Source organism: Nuphar pumila, chromosome 2 (genome assembly GCF_984573655.1).
Source record: "Nuphar pumila chromosome 2, dmNupPumi1.hap1.1, whole genome shotgun sequence".
NCBI classification, from domain to species: domain Eukaryota; kingdom Viridiplantae; phylum Streptophyta; class Magnoliopsida; order Nymphaeales; family Nymphaeaceae; genus Nuphar; species Nuphar pumila.
The window spans coordinates 72,051,790-72,061,451 of record NC_143250.1 but is presented as its reverse complement, the minus strand read 5'-3'; positions in this window follow the sequence as shown (position 1 = coordinate 72,061,451).

The window sequence follows — 9,662 nt, the reverse complement described above, 5'->3', positions numbered from 1 at the left end:
CCAACACACATAAAAATACGAGCCCCAAGTGCTTATATATGTGGCGCTCATTCGGACCCCCGAACATGCACTATAGCAAACAATGCGTCTTCGTGGGAGAACACACAACACCCTCCCACATTGAAGGGTCCATATTTACGGGGACTTAGTTTCTCATACATCTCTATGGGAAAATGTTTTGGGCATAAATAAACCATAACCAAGTGCCCCGCCAGAAATATCACCTCATGTCGACCCTTATCAACTAGAGATTTATAGAAGGCGTAATTTTCCTCAAGTTTTTCTTACTTACGAGTTAACATCACACATATATTCAATGATATCATCAACCGCATGCATAAAATCACTTACTCGAGGAACCATTGCCAAATCAATGCCATGCAAGGGAGATCGCTCGTAGACGATTTGGAAAGGTGATTTGCTCGTAGACCGGTTCACATATATAATTGTTATAGGCAAATTCCGCATGTGGGAGAACAAGGTCCAAAGTTCTTATGTTTTCTCCCACTAAGCTTCACAATAAATTTCCAAAGTACAACTAACAACCTCAGTTTAATCATGAAAGGCACTACTGAATTGAAGCTTAGTTTTTATCAAACCCTATAAGGACCTTCGAGTGTCTCTATTGGAGGTAATGGAATGAGGAAATCCATGATAATGAACCACATTTTGGAAATAGTAGGAAGCAATAAAAAAGACTTCAATGGTTCATTTTCATGGAATAAACGCATCCATCTTGGAAAAATAATCGACAATGACAAGAATAGAATCAAACCCATGCATAGTCTTGGGGAAGCCTAAAACAAAATTCATTGAAGTGTACTCCCACAACCTATTGGGTATAGGAAAAGGAATATGCCCCTTAGTAACTTGATACACTTGGCGCCCTTGGACAAATCTATTGACAACATGCCTCAATCTAGGTCAAAAATACTATTCACTTAGAATCACAAATGTCTTGTCTTGACCTAAATGACCTGCTAATCCTCCTTCATGAATCTCAAAAATTAAGAATAATCAAAGAAAAAAGTTAGGAATACACAATTTGTTCACACAAAATAAATACCCATCATGAATAGTCAATCCTAGATCCTTAGGATACATATTCGAGATGTAACTTTCCCAAACATTCTTAAAATCTGGCTCTGAAAGGTAAAACTCTTTACATTTTTCAAGGCCAACTTAAGTAGAAAGAGTTGTAAGAAGACTATTCTTGCGACTACGTGCATCGGCTACTTTGTTAAGAGTACCAAAATGGTGAAGAATTATAAAAGTATATTCTTGTAAATAACTAATCCACTTTGTGTGTTTAGCAATAACATTCTTTTGGCTATTAAGGTATTTGGGTGCTTCATGGTCAGTGCACATGATAAATTTCTTATAAATAAGATAATGCCTTAGTGACAAAAGGCTTGTATAATTGCATAGAATTCTAAATCATATGTAGAGTATTGGCATTTTGCTTTAGTTAACCTTTTGATAAAAAAATGACTGGACAACACCCTTTACTCAAGACTGCACCAATCCCACCACGAGAAGCATCACACTCCACTTCAAATACCTTGAAAAAATCCAACTGTGCTAGAACAAGAGCATGGGTCATTTTGTCCTTAATATTGTGGAAATTCTTATTAGTTGTGGGAGTCCATCGAAATGTAGTACCGTTAAGGCATTCTATAATCAGAGCCATAGGAGTACTAAAGTTTTGAATAAACTTTTGATAGAAGGTGGCCAAACCATGAAAACTACAAGCATCCCCAATGGATTTAGTGGTTGGCCAATCTATCGCTTGGACTTTTGAGGGATCCACTTTAATACTTTTTAAAGACAACCAATCCTAAGAAGATGAGACTAGAAGTCAAGAGAAAACAATTTTTTTAATTGATAAATAACTTTTCTTCTTATAATGTCTCAAGTATGTTATGTGTGCCTTTTTTGAGGGGTTGTAGACTAGAATATCATCAAAGTATATAACAATAAATTTTTCAAGAAATGGACAAAGTACTTGTGTCATCACATTTATAAATGTGCTTGGCATATTTAACAAATTGAAAGACATTACTAACCATTTGTAGATTCTATCTCGAGTCTTAAAGATAGTTTTTCATTCACCTCCTTTACAAATGTGAATTTGATGGTAACCGTTCTTTAAATTGACCTTTGAAAAAAATCTAGAACCAGCTAGCCAGTTCAACATATCATTACGTTAGGGAATAGAAAAATAGTATTTCACTATGATCTTATTAATTGCCTAACAATTGTTACACATTCTCTTGGACACATCCTTTTTGGGAGTGAGTAGGTTAGGACTTATGCTCTCACGAATGATGCCTTTGCATAATAATTAATTTTCTATTTAGCAGGATACATAAGGTACACATGCAAAATAGGGAGACTAGCCCTAAGAATGAAATCAATGGTATATGTTGGATTGTTCTCATGGGAGAGTCTATCAAGGGCATAGCTCTCAAAAACTCCTTATAAGAGAGTCTAGCTATTTCAGTAGTTTGATAGGTTTCCCAACTTTGAAAAAACTAGCTTCCTTTAATGGCAAAAGAATAATGTTCTTGCATTGAAATATGAAAGTGTATTCTTGTCAATGACATGGATAGCCTTCCTGTCATATTACCAAGGTCGCCCTAGTAAAATATAACAAACGTTCATGTCACACCCTACTTCATTTTTGTAGTGTGGCTTAATAGAAAATTTCACAAGACACCTAGTGGTAATGGGAACCTCATTGCCCTTTTTAAACCCTATCATTTTATATGGATGAGGATGTCTTTCTATTGTTAAATTAAGCATTTTGACCATTTAAGTGGAAACTATGTTTTCACAAGCTCCACTATCAATAATCACATAATAGATATGATCCTGACACTTACAATGAGTATGAAAAATATTATTTTATAACCAAGCATTCTCTTTCTGAACATAGCGAGTCATAAAAGTGATCAGGATCGTGTTCATCATCAACTCGAGCTAGGTTGACCAGATGGATATTTTTGTTAGAACGACCATCACCATGAGATGTAGATTTTTGGTTCGAGAAGTTAGTCTTGGATTGACTTATACTAGAGGAGGGTACTCTCCTAGATAAAGAACCTGACTTAGGTCGAACGTGTGCTCCAAAGGAAAATGTGCCTCACTTTTCCATTTAAGTTTTTCTTCAACATTGGATGCAAACCGATAAGCTTGATCTAAAGACTCAATCATGGTATAACTAAACTCATCAGATAAATGTGGGCAAAGTACAAAGATACACCTGTCAATTTTTTGCTTATCAATTTCTTGGATTTGGACTTGCAGTGTTAGTCAATAAAATCGCTTTGTATACTCCAGCATAGAATAGGAGCCTTGATGTAGGAGGAGGTACCACTTGTAGGCCTTCTGAGCATAACTAGTAGGAAGAAATTTGGCATAGGTCAACTGTTTCATCTCTACCCAGGTCCAAACCCTTCTTAATCCTTGGTTCTCACAGGAATGTTGCAGCTTGATCCACCATACTTGGGCTAGACTTGTTATTGTCCAAAATTCATAGAAAATATTTAATCCATGCTTCAAGATCCAATTTCCACCTCATTCAATCAAGAGAGGTTTCTCAAGTCAAAGTAAGGCTCAAGAAGGTGACGTAGATGATAGCATAGCTCTTCTTCTAGTTAAAAAATTATATGACACATGTTCTCTTCCTATTCAAGCAAGAGAGGAGGATATGGATCCTATATGGTGGAGACATGACACATAAGGAGAGCTCCCTACAAGAGAAGAAACTTTTCTTACTTAAGAGGACACTTGACACATGGAGGGAGGAGGAGACAAATGAAAGGAAGAAATGTCACCCAAGCCGACAAGGTGGGGGATACATAGGGGGTACCCCTTGTGAAAGAGAAAAGAAAGAAAAGAAGGGGTGAGACGTCCCCCACTTTTTTAAATAGAAAACTAGGCTCCCCCTCTCTCCTACTTTCTATTTTGTTTTTCTCTCACACTTTCTATTTTGTTAGATTTGGTATAGTTAGGGTATTACTATTTTACTATTATCGCTTTTAGGTAAGTTTCTTAATTTTTAATTAGTATTTTGGTAGTTAAAGGGTGTATGGGATAAATGGGTGAGATTTATTATTTGGATTACAATTAGACCTAGACCCAGACAAAGCACTATAAATAAAGGCATGGGGTTCCCTGATTATGACATTATGAATTGAAGTTGATTGCCTCTCTCTATTTCTCTTTTTAAACATCCTCTTTATGTGTGTGTCTCTCTCCTAAGAGGTCCCTCTCTCTAGAAGTCTATTTCTCTCTTATCTTCTTCAGAGGTCTTTGTGGTGAGGATCCCTAGTCATGGTTCTCTTGGTCCTGCTCTTTATCTTCACCCCCTAGTTCACATGAAGACCAAGCCTCCATAGGTTGGTTGGTCATCCCTTTCGAAGAGCCCAAGCTCTTTTGGCACCCAGACATGTGCGGCCCTATTTTTCTAATGATTTGTTTGATGTTTTCTCATTACGATCCAAACACTAGTACTCCAGAATGTGCGAGATACTTTCCCAACCTGCTGCATACTTGTAAGTGATCTCTAACCCCTAATACTACTCTTAGTTAAGCCTTTGTCTCTTTTCCATAACTTGAAGACTGAAATTATTCCCTGCTGAGAACTTGACCTACCTATTGGACAAATCCAATATTGTCGGACAGTCGAATGGCTTTTCCCTCAGACTAGCCATTGTCTAGACCTTCTCTCATGCCCTAGATACTTTCACCTAACCCCAGGAAACTTTGTTGAACCTCAATGACAACCCTTTAACTAGAACTCCCCAAAACAACTTTACTGATTAGGAAACCCCATGCAAAATTGATTGTTCAGCATCATCAACACTCATCGGAGCCTTGCCTATAATCCCAGAACTCTCAAATGTGTATCAGACCTCTACACACATCCCAAGGCAGACTGGAAACCAATAGACCAAGTTCTCTAAGTGTTGAACTTATAGATATACTTGAACCTCTCACCAAACCTAATATGAACTTACCCGATTACTTGATTTCCCCTAAACCTACAAAGCCTCATCTCCCATAACCTCGAGAATCACCCAACCTCTAACCCATCGTACCTACAAGGGTGAAAATCACAAGGCCCACAACCCATAGGCCCTATCCTAGATCTATCAGGTCTGATCCACTCGAGTTCGTAGGACTCCGATTGAAGCATCGTTCATTGCACTCCACTCCTACCCATCGGTCCAAAAATTTCCATCTCTGGTGCGCCCATCGCAAATTCAATTTTTTAGAGTGTGAAATTATTGATATCAGGGCGAACAATCCTTGCCTATCAGAGAAAACAAGAGCAAGATTCGATGAGTGCTTCTCAAAGATTGAATCAATGCACATGTTTTTGGACTCATATAGCTATATTATGATAGTCCTAAATTTTAGCCAAAATTCAAAAATCTTGTTCTCTTAATGTGTGAGGAGTTAACTCACAATTTTTGGTCCATACTTATCATCATATGTTACCTAATTCTTAGAAAAAATTTAGAACTTTTTGAGCTTTCTAAGGGGAGAAAAAAATTATGCACCCAGACCCTCCAATCTGAGACTGTATCAAACAAAACTTATGCATGTTTTATTGTTAATGTTCAAAAAATTATATTTCAAAAAATCTATGTAGTTTACTCATGAAATTTTTGTTGTGTATTCCTACACCTATCCACTACCTATTGTCAAAATTTTAGAATTTTTGAACATCTCTACTCAAAGATAAAAATTCTTGGACAAATCTTGTTCAATCGTTGTGTCCACACCTAAGTCTACACCTCACCCTGTGAAAAAGTCAATGTCTAAAAAATCATAACTCCCAGGTCCTTCAGGGTTTAAATCTAAATTTTAGTTTATGAACTCGTGTATGTGCTGGGCAGCTTCTGACCAAATTTTATGATTTTTGGTAGTTCGTATGCCGAGATATATTTTTTTTAGGAAAACCTATTGATTCTAAAATCAGGTAGACTCAACATGTTAAACTTGTCCAGTTTTCACCTGTGACCCCTGAAACTCGTGTCAACCTAGTCAAGTATCTTGAAACTTATGTCCACAGCCTCTCATGGTACCCCACAATGTCACGATTAAATTCAGGCAAAAGAGAGGAGGATATGAGTTCTACAGGATGAACACATGACAAGCAATAAGCGCTTCCTACGAGAGAAGGAACTTTTCTTATTTAAGAGGACACTTGACACATGGAAGGAGGAGGAGACAAAGGAAGTTTGCCTCTCTCTATCTCTTTTTTCATACATCCCTCTCTCTCTCTCTCTTATCCTCTTCGGAGGTCTCCATGGTAAGGATCCCCCGTCATGGTTCTACTGGTCTCTATGTTCCTCTTCATCCCCTAGTTCACATGAAGATCAAACCTCCGTAGTCTAGTTGGTTATCCTTTTTGAAAAGCCCAAGCTCTTCTGGCACTCGACGTATGTGGCCCTATTTTTTCGGTGATTTAGTTTATGTTTCTTTATTGTAGATCAAATACTAGCACTTTGAAATGTGTATGACACTTTTTCAACCTACTGCATACTTGTAAGTGGTCTCCAACCCTTAATTTTATCCTTAATTAAGCCTTTGGCCCTTTTCCAGAACCTGAAGACCCAACTTGCTCCCTTCAAGAACTCTACCAAGCCGTTGGACAAATCTAACTTCTTCTGACTGTCGAATGACTTTTTCCTCAGACCAGCAATTGTCCAGACCTTCCCTCATGCTCTAGATACTTTCACCTAACCTTAGGAAACTTTGTTGAACCCCGATGACAACCCTTAAACTCGAACTCCCCAAAACTGCTTTACTGATTATGACACCCTATGCGGAATTGACCATTCAACCTTATCAACTCTCACCATAACTTTGCCTACAATCCTAGACCTCTGGAATGTGTATAAAACCTTTGCATACGTCCCAAGCCAGCCTAGGAACCAATAGACCAAGTTTTTCAAGTCCCAAACTTATAGACATACCTGAACCTCTCACTAAACTCAATTCAAACTTATTCTATTACTTATGCTAAACCTACAAGGCCTCATCTTTCATAACCCCGAGAATTCTAGCCTCCAACCCATCCTGCGCACAAGGGTGCAGATCACAAGGCTCATAACCCACATACCCTGGCCTAGATCCAGCATATTTAATTAACTTGAATTCGCAGGACTCCGATTGAAGCGTTGTTCATTGCACTCTTGTCCTACCCATCGGGCTCGATTTTGATTCCATCTCCTGTGCATCCATCACAAATTAAATTGTTTTGAAGGCTATAATTGTTGGTACCAGAGCGAATGATCATATCCTATCAAAGCAAACAAAAGCAATATTCAGTCACTGCTTCTCGAAGATTGAATCAATGCACATATCTTTGGACCTAATGAGCTATATTGCGACAAATCCTGAATTTTAGTAAAAATTCAAAAATCTGGTTCTCCTATTCCGTGAGGAGTTAACCCACAAATTTTGATCTGTACTTAGCTTGACATGTTACCTAAATCTTGGCAAAATTTTATATAAGGAGAAAAAATAATGCACTCTAAACCCTCTTGTCCGATACTGTATATGTCAAAAAATCTGTGGAGTTTACCCTTGAAATTTTTTGTCTTTCTACACCTATCCAATACTTACTGTCAAAATTTCATGATTTTTGTCAATATTTAAAAAATCATAACTCTCAAGTCCTTGGAGTTTAAACATAAATTTTGGTGCGTGAACTAGTATATATGTTGGCCAACTTTTGACCAAATTCCATGATTTTTGGTAGTTTGTATGTTGAGATACAATTTTTTTTTGAAAACCTATTGATTCCAAAATCGGGCAGACTCAACCTGTTAATTAGACCTCACCAGTTTCCAAGTATGACCCCTTAAATTCTCAAGTGTCCCCGCACCCTCGAGCAATTCAGATTTATAAAATATAAGAAACACGTACTGATTCATTTGGAATGTTGCTCGAAGAATATATCTTTTAGAGTACTTTACAGAAAGCTGCCAAACACATCATCAGCCTTTTAAATAAAGCCATCCAATGTTTGGGTTATACCATTGAACAGGCCGCTATATTTTAATGCACTTAGTATACCTGCCTGAGGTTTCGAATGACATTTTTGTCCTTTTCTCGTAGGACAACTCATATTGTCCAATCTTATGGTCTTTTCTTCATAATCAACAGAGACAGAAATCCAGTCGCTTTGTTTGACTAAATAAATGTCGATCAAATGAATTCGGGACAATAAGTGTGTTTCAAATATGATTTGTAAAAGCAGACGGCTAAATGTAATTAGTGAAAAAGTGAGGTGGTCTTTTGTAAATGGTTTATAGACTAGGCAGTTTTTTGCAAATTATTCTTTTATTTAGCTACCCTGATCTTTTTTTTTGGGAAAGATTTTACTAATCCTAACTAGTGAAATCGTAAACTACTGTTTATGCAGCAAACTGAACATAGCGCTGTTTTTTTTTTCTTCTTCATCTTCCTCTTTGTGGTGTTACTGTTCATTGCTATATACTGAATGCTCTAAGCAGATAGGCAGAGGCAATCGTTTAAGGACACTCACATACCCAATATATATATATATATATATATATATATATATATATATATATATATAGAGAGAGAGAGAGAGAGAGAGAGAGAGAGCATTCCATCTGGATTTGTTAAATTATTCTAGAATAGCAGTCTAGTTTGGAAGTCCCCATCCATTTTTAGGGGTCTACATATCTCATCAGCCAAACCTTTTTCAAAAAGCCAAGCCCTATAGTTCCTGGCTCATCTAGATACCCCTTACTTTAAGCTCAAGCGTTAGTTAATGTTCATCAATAGGGTTAATGTCAACTTTTAATTCGGAATGGTAGATGACTACTATTGGCCAAGCAGATGGCACTATGATATTTGTGGAATTCCTGTGTAACAAAGCTATTAATTCCTAACACACAAATATCTCAAATCGTGATCTCCCATGGGGATACTTTTTGGTGTAAATCATTAATCACTAGGTCCATTCTCTCAACAAAAGTCTTTCATGTAGTTGTCCAAGACATTTATTGTGGCTCACTTGACAATTTTCAATAGTGAATAACAGTACGATCCAATAAGCATGATACAACCTGCTAAACTACTAAGAACATTGCTTCCACTTTCTTGTCATTGTTGCCAGATTTTTACTGACACTTTACCATTATGGGTTTAGGGATCTTTGGCTCCTAAATGGTTAAGGGTTAGAGCTTGGCATTTTTTATTTGGCACCCCCTTTTTTTTTCTTAAAAGATTAGCACATGCCAAGCTCTAAGAAAGATGAATGAATTCTGAAGTAAATAAAAAAAATGTGAGTACGACTTCTAAAAGTTACCCAGTTGACCGGACGTCATGAGTTCAAAACCCACGGTGATCATCGCTTGGCATAAGGTCGAAGCTGGGTGTACTCGGTGGCAAGAGGGACTTCAACCGTTTTACAAACCAGAGGCTTGCCAATGTGCAATTAATTTTGGAAGAGGTTTCCCCCTTTGCTAACCTAAAAAAAAGGCGACTCTACACTGTTGTCCGTCCATCTTGAAATGAGCAGTTAAATAAAAGAAGTTTTTACAATTCTCAAAAAAAAAAAATGAAGTTTTTACGTGCAGAAAATGGTGGCTGTGGCTTAAAGAAGGCAA